Here is an 18401-nt window from a genome sequence, read left to right on the forward strand (position 1 = left end):
CTTCTCCATCACCAAGTCTGCCTTGGCGATGCCATGCTTCCTGCCATGATAATAATGCACAAAACCTTTGACTCTGTAAGCCTCAGTTAAAGTTTCTTTTATAAGAGTTTCTGTGGTAACAGGGTCTTCTTCTGCCAGAGTTTGAAGCAGAAACCCAGAGGATCTGGATTCAGTTGATGACACAGGTCAGTTTGCTAGGTTACAGAGCAAGAGGGAAAGGGGGAAAGTAGGTTGGAGAAGGTAGACAAAAGAAATCTCCAGGCTTGATCAGTACACTCCCCTTCTCCCTCCCTTCCTCCCCCCTCCTTCCTTCCCCTTCCTCTTCCTCCACTGCCTCCCCCTCCCCCATTACCTCCCCTCTCCCTCTCCCACTCCCTTCTCTCCCTTCTCCCTCCCTCACTCCCTCCCCTCCCCATTCTCTTCCCCACTCCCTCCTCTCTCCCTCCCCTCTCCCTCCCCTGCCCCTCTCCCTTACTCCCTCCCCACCTTCTCCTCTCTCCCTCCTCCTCCCTCTCTTTCTCTCCTTCCCTCCCTCTCTCTCCATTTGGACTGACAGCCTCCTTCATACTGTATCTGAGTAAAGAGAACTACCAACTCCACTTTTCTGGATGTTTCTGAAGTTATTTTATCTTTGAGGTAATCAGTAAAAGAAGAAAAGATTTCTAGAACTTAGCCTTGTTATTTTACCTCAGTTCTAACTATATTCTAAGTAGCCTTTGATACAGAAAAAGCAGATATTTTGTGCTCTCCTACCTATGTGGCTAAGAGTTCACCTCTGTCTTTTGTTCCGTTTTGCAGCCCTCTTGCTTGTTTAGCCTTCACGGTAAAGGGAAATCAATGTCAACCAGCTTCCATAAAGGAATAAAATTAGGAGGCACTGAACTTAGAATAACTGCAGTGTTTGTTATTTTATTACGAGCTAAGAGACTAAGTCTCCTGGAGACTGTACATAAAGAATTTTTACCTTACTTCTGAGGGGGGAAGAAATCTTGAAGGCTAGTGTATCTATGACCAAGAAAGGTGCAGAGAGTTTGTGGGAATAGACTTAATACTTTTCTTAGTGAGATGCTGAGTTCAACTATGCTGTTGAAACCCTTGTTTCATCTTGAACTCAGACACGGCCTAGAAACCTCCTTATTTGGTAATTTACTTAAGACAGTGTTTTATTCTGAGCTGTTTCAGAATTCTGTTGTTTTTTATTTTTTTTCTGGTATTTTGAGATAATTAGGACTTTTTCATCCCTTGACATTCTAGTGATAACAGTTCTTCTCCTAAGATTGTATACATTCTGTATACAGCCTGGCCTGGCTTTTGTCTAGAAATGACAGCCCACTGCAGCCTTTGCCAACTGAGAGGGAAGTGTGACTGATTTTATGCCCCTGGGAGGAAGCACAGCAAGAAACACTTGGATGAGGAAGGGGATGATGTGTGTGTTTGCAAGATCTTTCATCTCTACATTTCTTTAAAACTCACAACGTTTCTGTTGGGGAACAGATACCACACTTTCTGGTTCACCCACTGGAAATCGAGACAGCTAGTGAATCACATGAAGTCCCAACAGAGAACACAAGGTCCCAGCACTGATAGGAATGAGGGGTGTATGGAAGTCTGAACCCCAGCACTCCTGCTGCACACTAGTGGGTAAAGGCATCCTCCTCCTGGAGTGAGGGTGAATGACAGATTGCTTTGTGATGTGGAGGAGCAGGAACTCGCTTTCATGGTGGACAACAAAGGCCTGGCCTTTGTGGTAAACATGACTGCCAGTTCAGGCTCTGACTTTGGGCATCGAGTCCTCTCCTCCTCAGCTTCAGTTCTTTCATGAGTACAAAGGCACCATCGTACTTCCCTCACAGGTTGGAATAGATACTCATCTACTGCCTGGTCTATAGAAAGGGCCAAATGGGTTTCAATTTCTCTTTTACCACTAGATTCGGGTGTTGTATATGCTATGTTTTAAAAAATATTACCCCCTCACAAATTTGGTGAAGACAAACAAAAAAAATGAAATGGGACTGTTTTCAGAAACCATGAGACTGCTTCTGGATACCTGGACCTCCAAGTTGCTTCTTCTGGAACTTGGTTATCCTGTCTTGAAAAAGATAGAATTAATGAGATGCTAAAAGTTTCAGTCTGTGCTAAAGGAAGTCTGTGAGGAGGATATGGGTAAAAACAGTGGGCATGTACATAAAATGATAGGTTTATTTTAAATTGATCCAAACATGGATCTTTCTCAGAAAACCACAAATAACCAGACACTACATGAAAAGAGTCTGTATATATCCACCTGCATTCTTAAACACACTTTAAACATATATTTTAATTTGTGTGTGTGTCTGTGTGTTACCATAGCACACATGTAGAAACCAGAGGACACCTTTCAGGAGTTCTCTTTTTCACAATGTGTCATATCTCTGGATACTTTCTATTACGTGTGATCATTTTGTCACAATGTTGGTTAAAACTCAATTAACTGATGTCACAACTCCATGAGGTGTAGAGACTTATTACATTTTGAAAAAAATACTGCTCTATATTTTTAAGTTTTCTCCAAGTGATATGAAGATTCCAAGAGCATGCAAACACAGCCAGCATTACACACCCAGGAAGTGCCCACAAATAGATTTCAATCTAGAGTGTGATTTTTTTGTGTTCTCTATATCTGACTTTCTCAGAGCTTTTACACCTACTGTCTCTTTCAGCACACTTGCTATTCAGAGGCCATAAAGCTATTGGCTAGACCAATCCTGAGACAATTAAAATAGCTATATTGGCATGAGAAGTCCAAATTCTTATGTGCCTTCCCTTTGTGGGTCCCTATAGCAGGATTCTTCCCGAGTGCCTGATATGCACAGAGAACTCTAGCATGGACTGGGAAGATGGCTCAGCAGTTAAAGGTACTTGCTGCTCTGCCAGAGGACCCAAGTTCTGTCCCCAGAACCCATTCCAGATGACTTTAACTCTGACTCCAGGGGACCTGGCATCCTCTTCTGGCCTCCAGGAGTATACAGTATACACACAAGTGGCATAGATTACACACACACACACACACACACACACACACACACACACACACACACACTCCAATAATAAAAATCTTTAAAGAGAGGAGAAACATTGCTTACTTACTCATGTTTAAAAATATAATTTTGTCTTTTCCAAAGAGAGGCACAAGTTCTTGCTTGAAATCACAGGGGAAATGCCTACTATAGTAAAGAGAACCCATTTGCACTCTGAGGGTCATTTTGACATTTTGAATATGAATACCTTAAAGCAAGCCAGAGTATCCTGCTCCACATTTGCCATGTGGCATGTTTTTCTAATGACATGTTCCCTTCTGGAATTTGTTAAAACAATAAGCTTTGCAAATCTAATATAAAATATAGCTAGCATGTTTATAAAACAAAACAACAAAAAAAATTACATTTTCCTGAGAACAGTCTGGAAAGAGTATTAATATGACCTAGTCTCCATCTAGAGTCAAATGGAGGCCCTGACCTTATCCGTGAGATCTCCCACCAAAGAGCTCTGTCCAGCCAGGGCCCCCCAGTGCCTCTCTGAGAGGGGTCTCTCAGTTCACTCAGCTGTGTCCAGCTGTAGCTCGACCTGGCTAAGTGAGACTTCTTTCTGGACATTCAAATTTGACTCCCCCCAATCCCACATCTCCTGAATGTACGATGCATGGGAAATAGTTTAATTTGTTACACAAGAAAAGAAAGGGAGAAAAAGAGAAGGAAAAAGTGAGGAGATATTGCAGGCTCTCATAAAGCACTACAGAAAATGAAACTAGGTCCCAGGTGGCTGTCAAGGCTCTCTGATGACAGGGTGAGGACATCGAACAGATGCCCAGGTAGTATTTAGCCTGTGGAGGAAACCAGTGTGGGTCAGTGCTTACCCTGCCCCTATGGCGCGCACTTATGAAATGATTTCTTTATGCCTTTTGGCTTCCCTGGAGCTAAGCATCTGGTACTTGACCCATTAGCATCTCAGGGGCAAGGCAGCAGTGGAGTGGAGGCTGGCGGTGTTGGATGGGTTTGTCTCACTGGGAGTCTGGAGGTTTGTCGACACCCATAGTTCCTTTGCTTGAGGCTAAGAAGAATGACCGCTGAACATCACCTCGCTCTCTAGGGCAGAAGTTTAGAGTTCAGAGTAATGAGCAACAGAGCTGAAATCACATACGGCCAGTAAGGTCTGCATGCATGTACCCACCTGTGAGCATGAGTGTGAATATATGTGTTCATTTAAACCCCCAACAAGCTAGAAAACAAAGCAAATTATTCCTGCCACCAAGGAGTATTCTAATAGTTCCTGATCCAGGTCCACGTTTCTTGGAAAAACTAGTTGCTTCATTTCCTTCTTTACTCTCTTATTTTCTCTGGAATGGGGGGGGGGTCTACAAACCCCCATGCTATATGTCCAGCCCCAGGCATGTTTTAAAGGTTCTTGAACTAGCCATCAACTTATAATTTTGTTTTAGATTAAGGAGTCGAGCATTTTTATTTTAAATAAAGCAACTATTTTATCTGAAATAATTTCTATAGGGCACAGTGCTTAACAATCATAGAAAGCCAATGTAGAAGTATGCTTTTGAAACGGGAATAGAAATTCACTCTTGGCTCCATGCTCACAGACACTCAGTGTCTTGTTTATTCTATAGATATTTATAAAGTGCCTGTTACTGACAGATGCCATCTTAGTTAGTGTTGCTATTGCTGTGTTAGAACACCATGACCAAAGCAACTTGGGGAGGAAAGAGCTTATTTACACTTCCCCAGCACTGTTTATCAGTGAAGGAAGTTAAGACAGGAACTCAGACAGGGCAGGAACCTGGAGGCAGGCGCTGAGGCAGAGGCCACAGAGGAGTGCTGGTTACTAGTTTGCTTTTTATGGCTCCATCAGCTCGATTTCTTATAGAACCCAGGACCACCAGGCCAGGGATGGACCCACCAATAGTAGACTAGGCCCTCCTACATCAATCACTAACTAAGACAGTGCCCCGCAGCCTGATTTTAGGTAAAAGATTAAATATTGGCCTAATATTTGATACAGCAGGATACACAGTTCATCAATATTTTGATTTATTATCACCAATGCCGAGAGTCTGGCCTCCCACAGATATGATATAAATTGGAAAAAGTATGCATAAGGCCATTTTAGAAATTATTAGAAATTCTGTCCTAATCCCAAATTCATTTAACAATTAAAAAAAAAAACAAAATAAGGTCATCAACTCAAACAACAATGTACTTTTATTCATCTGTTTTTGTTTTGTCTTTGAGACAGTGGCTCTCAATGTAGCCCTGCTTGGCTTGGCACTTAACATTCACTAGGCTGGCTTTTAACTTATGCCATTTCTCCTCCCTCTGCCTCCTGAGTGCTAGGATTCCTGGTTCTCCAAGCCATTTCATAATTCCGATATTCAGTAAGGTGCCACCAATTTTGATGGCCCGAGGAGGATCCTCTGGACTGTTATACAGTGGTTCTTTCTGTAATGCTAGGACAAACATTGTCCAAGGTCCCCACAGATTATGAACTTTAGCACTTGGTGCTTGGGTTAATGGTACTGCTTTGGAAGGCTGTAGAAGCTTTAGGAGATGGGGCCTCACTGGAGGAAGTGGCTCTGTGAAATGTATAGACCAGTCAGACTTCCTGTTTTCTCTCTGCTTCCTAGCCCTCAGAGATGTGCTGCGGTAGTCTGTCAGCCTCACCTGCATGATACCACAAGCTGAAATGAGTCCTTCTTCTCAAGTGAGCTCTTGTCAGGTGTTTTGTTGCAGCCATGAGAATAGTAATCGATGCCCATTCCTCTGTGTTTCCATTCTCTTTAGATCATGGGTGGGGGTGCAGGTGGATATTGTGGTTTGAGTACGTTTGGTCTTGTAGAATCACGTTGACCATAAAGAATGGCACTATTAGGAGGTGTGGCCTTTTTGGAGGAAGTGTGTCACTGTGTAGATGGGCTTTGAGGTCCCCTATGCTAAAGCTCTGTCTATAGTGGAATCACAGCCTCCTCCCGGCTGCCTTTGGATCAAGATGTAGAACTCTCAGCTCCTCCAGCATCATGTCTGCCTGCATGCTGCCATGATGATAATGGACTGAACCTCTGGAAATGTAAGCCAGCCCCAACTAAATGCTTGCCCTTATAAAGGGTGGCCTTGCTCATGGTGTCTCTTCATAGCCATAAAACATTATCTAAGACAGATATTGTCTGCTCACACTGGTGACTGGATCTTCTTAGCTCAGTTTACTGATTAATGAGTCAGTCATTTCTGGAAACGACCTTATTCACACCTAGAAATAATGACATGACTATTTGGTCATCTCCCAGCCCTCTCAAGTTGGTATATAAAATTAATACTTTAAGTGTGGTGGAGTGTCGTCTTTCTTCTTCAATCCATATGCCTCACAAATGTGTCTGTGTGCTTATGAGCCACCACACCTACTTGGACCTTTTGAACTGGACAATTGTGTTTTGTCTATGGGCTTGTGGAATAAATGCCTGGTCTTTGGACGGTGGCAATATTTTGGGAGGCTGTAGAAACTTAAGGGACTAGACAAATGGAAGGGAAGGGGACTTGTGAGTACTCTGCTCCCCACTCCTTCCTGTCTTGTTCTCTGCTCCATGTCTGCCATGATGATGTCAGCTCCCTCCTTTCGTGACAGCCTGAACCCTCAAAACCCTTAAAGCTCCAATAAACCTTTCCTTCTTTAAGTTGCTCTTGCAGGCATTTAGACATGTGATATAAAGTAACCAATAAAAGGATAGATACCCCTCCCCCTCTCTGAGCTCACAGGGAGAGATCAGACATGCTATGCGATGCTGGGTGACAGGTACTAAGTATTCAGGTGTACCGAGGAAACCAAAAAGAAGCAGCAGAGGAAGAAAAATTCTAGATAAGGCACTTTGCTGCAGTTCCAAGCTGACCCCTAACCATTTGGAGGGATAGCCATTTGGAGCTGGCTGTCATTGTCAGGTCCAAAAGAGACTCGATTTCCCCAAATTCCAAAAGGCAGAAGGGCCAAGTGCCTGTCTGTGGTGTTTATTTGCACACAGAAGTGCATGCTGGCCTCCAGGCTCCCTCAGTATCACAAAGACCCATTACATGTGTCAGAGTCCATGGCATCCTAGCCCTTCCCACCTCCTCCCTACCCTAAACTCCCCCTGGTCACCGGCTTCCCTCTGACAACTACTCATCCTTCATATAACACCGATACTTTGTATACACGTGCTCTTGTTTCCTCTTCGTCCCTCATGCTTCCCATCCCATCTCTGCTCTGTTCCTGCTTCTCTCATGGCCAGATCCAGTTCTCTGGCTGTGTTCAGCCTATTGCTTTCTCTCTTTGCTCTGGACTCTTCCAGATGCCTCTGGCTGTTCCCTCTCATATCCACAATAAAATCTTTCCCTGTAAGCATGCCATGGAGGGATCTATGTTGTCAGTTTATACAGTAGAGATCTCTGGACTAGGGAAGGAACACGACCATGCAGAGCCAGTAAGGAGGCTTTGTGGTCAGGCTGGCCGAGTTTGACTTACCTTGTTAAGTACGGATATGACTCAGAAAAAAAGAGGAGATGGTAGGATTTGTCTCATCTGGCCATGAGGTGAGCTACTGTTATCTGAAGACACATCTGTCTTCCCAGAATAGCAACGGATAATTTTATGACTACAAGAAGATGTGAAAGAAGGCTTCAGAGGTCACATAAAGTTGTAAAGGTCTGGTTTCTCATCACTTCCAGCTTGCCCACAAGTCATTACCATTCAGTACTATCTCTCAGCAGCCTTTTTCCTGTGAGATGTTTTAGCTCGTCAGAGCGGAGGCAGGATGGCTGTCACCCACCTCCGCTCATAATTCGTCAAAACATGAGACCTGCTATTGCTGGAAGTCAGCATTCTGATTCCATACAGTGTTCTTCCTTACAAACAGAAAACAATGCAGTCAGTTCATGGGATTAAAACCAGAGATCCTTATTACTATGGATAGTCAGTATGTTGACGTCACGGCCCTGGGGAAGGATTTGGCCTTGCTCATCATTTCTTTGTCTGCATATGTATTTGAGGTTGCTGCAGATAGCATCTAGAGGGTGCCAATATCAGGGACCTTTACATCCACCAATCACATGGTCCCCTAACTATTACCATACATCCTTCTTACTTCCCAGTGATAGGGTCATATAGGCTCCATGATGGCCTGACCAGGCCAGTCTGCTGTCAACATTCCCATGACTGTCACTGGAGGTGATCTGGTAGTCTATGTCCCTGTTGACTTCCCACACACTCTGGACTGTTTGGCTTCTTTTTGCTCTGAAATGTTTTGAAAGGCTGAGAGCAGGGAGCCAGGGCCTTTGGTTTGGCTTTGGATCCCCACACAGAATTCTTTTTGAAATTGAAGTAGGATTGGTTTCCTGGACCCCTCTGGACTTCCTGCCCAGGACTATCTTTCCTTGCTTATTACTCATCCATTAATTAGCATTTGAAACTATGACTAGAGTACTCTAGAAGAAGAAGCTATGGTTCCTGCCATCAGGGAGGGACAGTCTTGTTGCAGAGTGGGAAAGCTAAATGACATAAGGTCTGTACATCTTCATCTGATAATGTGATGAGTTCTGTCACATATAGTTCATGTATTCAATTGTCTGGAATTCAAGAGAGTATGGAAAAGGCAGATTCGACATCTTTCTGAATAAATACGAGTGGCTTAACATCAGATAACAGTAATTCCAGCACTCGGGGGTGAGGGAAATCATGAGTTCAAGACAGCCTTGGCTACTGAGGACGGTTCTATTAAAACAACAAGAACAACAAAAAAACCAAAATACAAAACAAAAACAAAGACAACCAATGCTAATAATGCTTGTATTATCTTATATTTATGAAGTATACATGTCAGATGTTATTTGTATAATCCTCTTTAATCTTCCCAACATTTTTACCAATTTTTTTTTTTTAACAATAAAAGGTCATTTCAGAAAGGCTAAGTAATTTACCTAAGACCACGCTGCAAGGAAGTGGCAAATCCACTTTGAGCTCCTTCCTACCAGACAGTGATTTAGAATGTGCTCCTCTTCTCTGTGTGTTGGTAGACTTTGAATCTAAAATGTCCCCCACAAACTCTTGTTTTAACCATTAGTTCTCTGGCATGTGTACTGTCTTGAAGGCTGAGAGCCTTTACTAGGTGAGATCTGGCCAGTGGAAGAAGTTGCTTAGAGAGAGCCAAGACATGTTCTCGTCCAACTCCCTGCTTCCTGAAGGCCTACCATAAGCCCCTGGTACCACCAGGCCATTCCCTTTATATGTAGCAGAAAATGGCCTTGTTGGACATCAGTGGGAGGAGAGGCCTTTGGTCCTGTGAAGACTTGATGCCCTAGTGTAGGGGAATGCCAGGGTGGGGAGGCAGGAGTGGATGGGTGGAGGGAACACCCTCATAGAAGCAGGGAGAGGGGGGATAGGATAGGAGAGTTCTGGAGGGGAAACCAGGAAAGGGGATAACATTTGAAATGTAAATAAATAAAATATTCAATAAAAAAAAAAAAGAAAGCTTAGAAGACCCTTGAGTGCTATCAGTGTGTCATTTATGTGTGTGAGGGATAGTTGCAGAGAATTGCTCAGACTCATTCATTACAGGAAAGTACCCTGGGCTCCCCAGTTAAGAGTTGGTGAGAGATACACCTTTCCTATGGCTTCCCAAGTTAAGACCTGGGAATAGACACTTCTCTCCTTACCTGCAGTCTTTAGACAACTTTGCTCCTGCGTGACTGGGTCATCATCTGGGAAATGTTCTTGAGCTAATTTTCATCAGGCACAGACAGTGTGGTTTCCACCTTCATAGAACTTGCAGCTATGGGGAGGGGTATACTGGAGTCACCCCCATTCTGATGCTCCCCTTTAGCAGTGTTCCATTCTTTCACGCCCACCTTTGGCTCCAAACTGTACCCCCATTCTGTACATTTGGGCCTAGATCTGTGTCTATATTTGCTTTCTGCCGCCATAATGTTAAATATAGTTTTTGCTTTTTGTTTGTTTATTTTCTTCTTGATTGTCATGCTGGTTTTTTCTTTGGCAAGTACAGGAGAGTGTGAGGGATGGAGCATTGCTGGAGAGTATGCGCTTTTTTGTTTTGTTTGTTTAGGGACAGGGTTTCTTTGTGTAGCTCTAGCTGTCTTGAAACTCACTCTATAGACCAGGCTGGCCTCGAGAGGACAAAAGAGCAAATTGGAGGTGGGGACTGCAGAAAAGTTGTGAAGGGACAGCTTTTGTTTGTGAGGGGCTGGCATTTCTCTGGTAATGAATGGCACAGGCTGATCTCTCATCTCTTCAGGTTTTTCTTTTACTGTGATAATCAGCGTCTCAACAGTGTTCTTTGCTTTTATTTACAATTACAAGACGTTCTCTTTGGAGACAGTGAACTGGGTTTATGGAGGATAGCTATACCACTTTGGCTGAAGAACAGCAGCTGTGGAGGATAATAGTGTGTGATCAGGGGCAGCGAGGTCACACAGTGTTACTTTCAGGTGTGTTTTGAAATCGGAGATGTCAGAACGAACTTAGAGTAGAGGAATGATCCTATAGGAAGGAAAGGGTGTTTTTGGTTATTTCATTGGTTCTCTCTCTCTCTCTCTCTCTCTCTCTCTCTCTCTCTCTCTCTCTCTCCCTCTCTCCCTCTTCCTGTCTTCTCTTTCCTCCTCTTCTCCTCCCTGATTCCTCCTCTTCCCTCCTCCCTTTCCTCCCCCCCCCCAATGGTGAGCCACAAACTAAAGAAATGTCTCTAAGGGAGGAGTTTTGGGGCTTGAAGTGTGAAGTGCTTTTGAGTCTCTTACAAGGAAAGAAGGAAGGAAGGGAGGAAGGAAGAAGGAAGAAAAGAATAAAGGAGCTCAGGCTGGAAGCTGGGTGGTGATAAGATGCTGGGCAGCTTCTCCGTTATCGTTATCTTGTTTTGTCCTAAAACCTGAGGCAGGGCTGGGCTATCCATGGATTGAGGAAATCTGCAGAGTCAGAGCTGGGCCTGCTGTTTCCACTGATCCAGAACCTTGCAGGCCTCTTGCTTGGTCTCTGGGTAAGTCATGGAATGCTGGGGCTCCTGGCTTGGATGAAGGCATTTTCATGTCCACACAAGCTATCCTTCCCACTAGTAGAAAGCAGATCACCCAGCAAAACACAAATGTTTGTTTCCATGATCTCAGTTAGGAATTTAGGTTTCTTTGCAGCAGGCATGTATGCCAGTACACATTTATTATATATCACTAAGCAACTGTGAGTTAGGCAGACTCCCTGGTGGGCAGACAGTCAGAGAGCAGGGCCGAGACTACAGAATAAAGGTGGCAAATTTCCAAGATGGCCAGCTTCTTCCTCAGTTCTCTGACTTGAGACCAAAGTGGGGCTGTTTAAAACAAAAGCCTTGTGGGCTACTGTCTCCCACCAGCGGGTCCTCCGCTGATGGACAGGCTCAACAAGTTCAAAGCTAGATCAGCTCATGTTACAGAATAGTTGTGACAACCAACTAAGTTGGTTCAAACTGACCAACCCTAAAGTAGGGGAGGAAGGCTCTTCAGAGACTTAAAAAACCCCAGTCCTCAAAAAGAGACTGGATTTTTTAGACTTCCAGACTCCTCTTCTGCTTAGCAGAGGCTGCTTTCTGTTTGCCTGCTGTGCGTGTGTGCTTTCTCACCCCCAATTATGTCTTTCTATTGGTTCTCTCTCTCTCTTTCTACTGGCTTAAACCCATGTCTGAGTATTCTTCTCTGGTGAATACCTCCTAATAGAAAAATACAGGACTCCACTAAAGTACCAATTATTGTCTAGCTCTTTAGTGCACCTTATGATGACTCTGCCTTTCTAGGGGTGGTCCCTTGCCTAGCTGACAGCCTGCCCAACTAGAATGTTACATCTCTACCCAGGCCCAAGCAAGATTCTGTTCTCTTGACCAGGAGTGTTTTCCATTCTATCACAAGCAGCACCACGTGTCCATGATTGCAGCCAAGAGCATCTCCAAGGTCATGTCCATGCCATGATGAAGTTTGCCTTCAGACCATGAACCAAACCAAACCACCCACCCACCCAAACAAACAAACACCACCACCACCATAATCACCACCACCACCACCAAAACAAAAACCAAAACCCAAAAAACCAAAATCCTTCCTCCCTTAAGTTTCAAGGGTCTGGTCACAGGAACAATAGAAATAGTCCCTAAGTGGTGATGCTTTGTCTTTTAAAAACTTATTCTAGTGGCTCTAACTGTTCTTTAATTCCACGTAACCATAAATGTTTCTTTGAAGAGTAAACTCTGGTTATCAAGAAGCTGTGGTTATCAAGAATCTACCCATTAATGCAGATAGTACCTTCTTTGAATCAAAGAATATTCTGGAGTCTTCTCAGAAAGTTATCAGGACTTTAACTTGTTACCAGTGCTGGGAGCTTTTGTTTGACTCTGGCAGGCATGACAAGACTGTCACTTCTCTCTGATCTCCAAGTTCAAAGATTCTTATAAAAGAAGAATGTGAAATTTATTAAACATATGTAAACAAAAACAGAAATTACTCTCCTTAGGACTTGTTTTTTGTAGGCTTTTGTCTCCGAAAGAGATAAAAGTTGCTTCTCTAGGCCCCAAATCTGGGTGCCAAGCCCAGCAACGATACTGTATTAGAGCCAAAGCGGCTGACATTTCTTCTTTCTCTTCACTCTTCTAGGCTTGGAGACCAGAAAGAATGTATTGTGGCTATTGTAGCTCTTTCTTGTTTATTTTCAGTGGGATTCCCTGACAGCATTACTTCCTTTCTTGGCTCTCCCATGTTTGTGGTTACATTTTTCCCGTTCCACTTGGTCCTTCAATGGCAATGTCCTGGATAACGTGGGTAGAAAAGGATGTGTAAACTTTACCATCTTGATGGCTTCAGTGGCTGAATCATGAAGAGAGGAAACGCTAATACTGTCCTTCAAGCTAAGCATGGGGGAAGCACATACACCAGCCTCATTAGGAATGGCAAGGTTTGAGCTAGAAACTATTGTCCATCATGGATAAGGGAGTTAAAGTCTTTTCTACTGGCCTTTCCTAGAACACCAAAGAAGGGCTTTCTGCATGTGGCCCTCAATCTAGAGTTTAGATGTTTATGTTCTGCTGAAGAGGGGGACTCTCAGATTTTCTGGGAAATCACTTCTTTGTTCTGTAGTGATCTGTTCCCTTAGTGCATAAAGTTGGATCTGTTCAGAGTCTCTCAGCAACTCTGCATTGCTTTCCAGTTTGTCCAGAACAAGGTAAAAAGAAGAGGTTCATTTAGAGACCCCTCAGCAATGAAGACATCTAATGATCAGTATTAAGGGTCTGTTCTCCTTATGTGTCTTGAGCCTTTTAGTTGGTCCAGGAAAGCTAGTACCAGGAATCATGGTATTTGACATGTTTCTCAGTTCCACATCCAGAAAGATGGTCTGCAGGTTTGGGCAGAACCCACAGTTCCCTTGGCCGGCCACACTGTTCTCCTGAACCACATGCTCTACTTTTCTCTGGACTTCATGCTCTGTGACAGTTAAGCTTTGGTGTCAGCTTAATTGGATCTGAAATCGACTAAGAACGGTACTTCTTTATGGATTTGTGTGGGCACTCCTAGGAAGATTTAACTAGGGTTTAGGGGAGCCCCTCCACCAGAGTGGGGCAGCATCGCTTCTTAGCCTTTTGGCTAAGATCAAGTAGAGAGTGGGGAAGCACCTTTTAGCATTAGCCCAGATACAGTCAGATATGAGGGAAAATGTTCTCCTACTGCCTGTCTGACTCGGCTTCTCACTGCTGTTCCTGTTGTTGGAGCTGCGGTCCTGTGACATCAGGGCTCAGCCTCCTCAGCCTTCCAGCCTGGCTTATCCCTTCTGCTACGATTTAGTACCCATTGTCCAACTTCCGTTTACTCTCCTTTCCTCCTCCTTACCCTTCCAAAGCCTCTAGAAACCATGATTCTACATTCAAATCAAGTTAACAGAGCTTTCATTCCTGAGAGAGAGAGAGAGAGAGAGAGAGAGAGAGAGAGAGAGAGAGAGAGAGAGAGAGCAGAAAGTATTTGCCTATTGGTGTCTGGATCATTTCATTTAACATGTTCTTCAGTTCTATTAATTTCACTGTAAATGACAGGATTTCATTCTCCTTTATGGCTAAATCAATCCCTTCTACCCCACCTATTCTTAAAAAGTCATTTGTTAATAGTCAATTTGTTCAACTCCATATCGTAGATACTATGATAACGATTCTTATAAATTTCCCAATTTCTTCCAACGCTTTCTTCAATAGTCAGCGTTTCCAATACTTCTCACCTCTTCAACTTCTATGCAGTTTTATTAGAAAGACAAACATTTTCTGCCAAGATAGTAAGTTCTAGAAGATATAGGTATGGTGATTACAGTGCCCTAGGTTGGGAATGGAAGTAAATATTTGCAGGTTGTGAAAATAACTAAAACAAAGTTGCTTTGTACAGATGGAGAAATGTCATGGATGCGTTACATTCTTGCTGGAAGAGGATGGACATGCATATGCACATGCAAACATGCTTCCATACTGAGTGGGGAAGCGGGGATTTCTGGCAAGCCCACATTTTGTTTTCTGTGTGTTTTCTGACTCACTTAGACAGTGCACAGACGCTGTTTTGTAATGAAAAGTATCCATCCAGATTATATCAAACGCAGTCAGTCCTGGGTGCCCAGAATTCCTTTTATTAAATAAAACTGGGTAAGATGAAGAAGACAGTAGACACCTCTCTTTACAGTATTTGACTGGTGTGTTATTTATTTATTTATAAAGATGGGTCCCTTTTTAATAAACAGCAAAACAGCTTGAAAAGTTAGAGGCCCTACAGTAAAACCCTGTATACTGTGATGCCTTCCCCCCAGCCAAGTTCACACCTACCATTGTTAGCGAAACATCTTTGGTATCATCTGGTAATTAATTCCCTTTCCAGTAATGACCTCAATGACTTTATCACATGTTAATATCAAATTATAGTTGTCGGCTGAGTTGTGGTATTGCCTGCATCAGAAATGAAGCTTAAGGTTTGTGACTTGAAAACTGTATCTATTGGACTAGTAGTTTGTTCACTCTGTTTGGGTATGAGTAGATTGAAATTTGTTTTTCCTCATGTTTGTCAAATAGACAATTGTTAGTAGTTTTAGGGAGAAATAATTTCATCTCCATTGCAGGGACAACATTTGTGGCTCCATAATTTTGTTGTGACGTATTTTTTAGTACAATGTTATTAAAATATGTAGATGATGTTTGTCAGGGCTCACTCCACAGAGAGTAGATATGATGGTCATTAAGCAGGGGTATCTTGGTTTAACTGAGAAGGTTTCTAGGCTGTACTACTAGACCTCTCTGTAAAACCAGGATGTATTCACCACTGTGGCAAAAACAACGTGAGGCAAGCAGAAGCGAGGGGACTAGAAAAGACCTTTGGGAGCCATGTTAAGGCAGAAGAGACAGCAGATTAAAGGAAAAATGAAAGTGGTGAGGTGGAATATTGGGTCAGAAAGGCTAAGCCCAAAGGGATGTAGGAATATAGGAGAAATCAGAGGGAGAAAGGTGATGGGGTGTGCTAACCCAAAGGGATATGAAGAGGAGCCATATGGAAGTCTAATACATCAAAACTCAAGTTAAAGTTAGGTGACAGATAATAGAAAACATTAGATGAAAGAGGGAAGACTATAAAGGACAAAACCAGCAGAGAGGAGGATAGTGGATAAGTTGATCAGTGCTAAGGATCTATGGGGAAAGCTTTATAGAAATTCACTACTTAGTAAACGAATTTCAAAGTAAAAAGAAAAGAGTTTGAATAGAATTACTCAGATTTACTAGTGGGTGGTCATTGTCACTCTCAGAATACATGTTTATTAAATGAAAATTGAAGTACTACTCTTGGGTACCTCCCTACAAGTTTAGAGGCCCCAAGAGGTCTCCAGAACAACACAGGATGTTGGCATCACCCTTGGTTACCTACTATAACTCTGTGGTAAGATTCTACTGTTAAAAACATCACACACTTTGTCTATAGGACATAGAAAAAGCAACCTCACACTGGCCAGAAAAAGTCCTCCCTCCCTGATGGCTAGCTTCCATTGTTCCAGAAAGTGCCATGGGTCTGCTGCGGGACAAGCTTAATGAAGTAATCCAGAATCCAAAAGGCAAGTACTGTATGTCTCTTTTGTTGATGAAAGCTTTAAAAAGTCAATTAGAATGTAGCAATAGACAGGTCTCCCATGCTCAGTGCAAGCTGCCCCACCCTGACATGCACAGATAGGCAGTACTACCTGGAGTTATCAAGTTATAAAAAGAAGAGCAAGCATGAAGTTGGTTGGGATGGGGCTTGTTAGAGGGGACATAGGGAGAGGGGACATGGGATTCATATATGATCATATTTCATTGTCTTCATGTATGAAATGCTCAGATATTTTGTTTTTAAATCTGTGATGCAATAACAAAGAACAAGAAAATGCTGGAAAGTCAGCAGGGCTCTAGGGAGCCCACAAAATTTGTGTTTGCTCTCTCAGGGATTTTTCCCCCCCTGTGGGTATTTTAAAAAAATATGGGGAAGTTCCCTAAAGAAAAACAAAACAAAACAAACAAAAAACCCTAAAACCTTGCTGCACACTTCTTCAACCCTGAAGGGGATGAAACAACATTGGATCCTAGTATTTCTTTACATAAAGGGCAATCACTGTTCTAAGGACGTCACTCAGTGTACAATACTGACCACAGCTTAAACCCTCGCTGGCTTCCAGCCTTCTGAATTGGCAGTCCTGCCAAGTGATGATAGCGTGGTCATACCTACCTGTGGTACTGGCTGCTGTTCAGCTATCATTGATATCATTTAGCTTTGTGCTACAGTAGCCAGATATGATTCATATGATTCATTACACTTCCATTCTCCTGACTGGCCAGTCAGGTCCAGCTTGTTTGATTGGCTCTGGTTCTGTCTTCTGTATTTATCTGTTGTTTTGCTTTCTTTGTTTCTCCTTCTCAACTACAGTTCACTAGCTTTCTTCTTGAGAATTTACTCAGAGGCCATACTTTGTATTTCTAGACTTCCTTCCCACTCTCATTATAGATGTGGTTGTGTCCTCGTGTCTTAGCGTTCAGGGACTCCAGTTGCACTTTCATTGGCAGAGAATAGGGAGGCCTGCAAGCTCTGTTTTGAGGGTCATCAGCAGGCAGGAGTCTGGAATGACTGTGTGGGCAGTTCTGTTTTCCTTGGCTGCTGATTCTCCCCAGGAAGAAATGTCTAGCATCCTACATGTAAGTTTCCACTCTTGGTTCTGGCAAGTCAATTATCCTGTGTATATTTGTTTTCCTCTTCTAAATGTATTTATTTCTCATCTGCTGATAGGTTGTAAAAAGCTGAGATAAAATTTATATAATAGCAAATTAATCTTAGAAAGTGCAACGCAGGGTTTTGTTTTTACTACTTTTACAATGATGTCGACACACTGCTTCTGTTTAGTTTGATACAGCCTTTGCTCACTCCTTCGCCAAGACTTCTGGACTCCAAGAATTCGTTTTTCATATTCTGCCACCTGCATTTTGCTTCTAAAAACCAACCATCTGCTTTATCTCTTTATGGATTTGCCTGTCCTGTCTGTTTCCTGTAAGTGGATTGAGAAAACACTCCTGTCTTAGTTAGGGGTCCCTGTTGCTCTGATAAAATACAACCAAAGGCAACTTGAGAAAGAGTTTGTCAGCACAACTTAACAGTCCATCTCCAGGGAAGCCAGGACAAGGATTTCAGGCAGTGATCTGGAGGCATGCAGGAATGCATATGCCATGGAAGAGTGCTTCTTACTGGCTTGGTGCTCAAGGCTTGCTCACCTACCTTCTTATACCAGGGCTACCTGCCCAAGACTGGCACTGACAAATGAGCTGGGCCATCTCAAGTCAATCATCAAGCAAGAAAAGGTACCATAGGCTTGCCCATAAGCCAGTCTGGTAGGGAGGCATTTTCTCAACTGAGGTTCTGTCTTTCTGGATTACTCTAGCTTCTTGGGTCAAGTTGACAGAAACTAGCCAGAACAATGACCTTTGTATGTTGCTTTTTTTCAGTTCCCTTCAAAATTCATTTGTGTTGTAGCACCTACTGGTATTTCATTTCTTTTCATGGCTGAAAGATGTTCTGTTGCACAAACATATAATACATATGCATTCTTCAATTGAGGCTCGTCTGCTGTAGTCTTTCTGTAGACTTCTACAGTTGTATTTCTTTATTTCTTTATGATTTGGGAAAGTAGGAAATGGAAATGCCTATTCAATTGCTGTATTTAACGCATAGTTTTAAGAATAATAATATTAGTACATTGTATTTCTGCTTGACAAGTGAATACATACTTGATCTTGTTCTGTAATAGACTACAATCCAAAATCATAAACAATGGCTTACACTGATATC

The sequence above is a fragment of the Arvicanthis niloticus genome, chromosome 5 (genome assembly GCF_011762505.2).
Source record: "Arvicanthis niloticus isolate mArvNil1 chromosome 5, mArvNil1.pat.X, whole genome shotgun sequence".
Lineage (NCBI taxonomy): Eukaryota > Metazoa > Chordata > Mammalia > Rodentia > Muridae > Arvicanthis > Arvicanthis niloticus.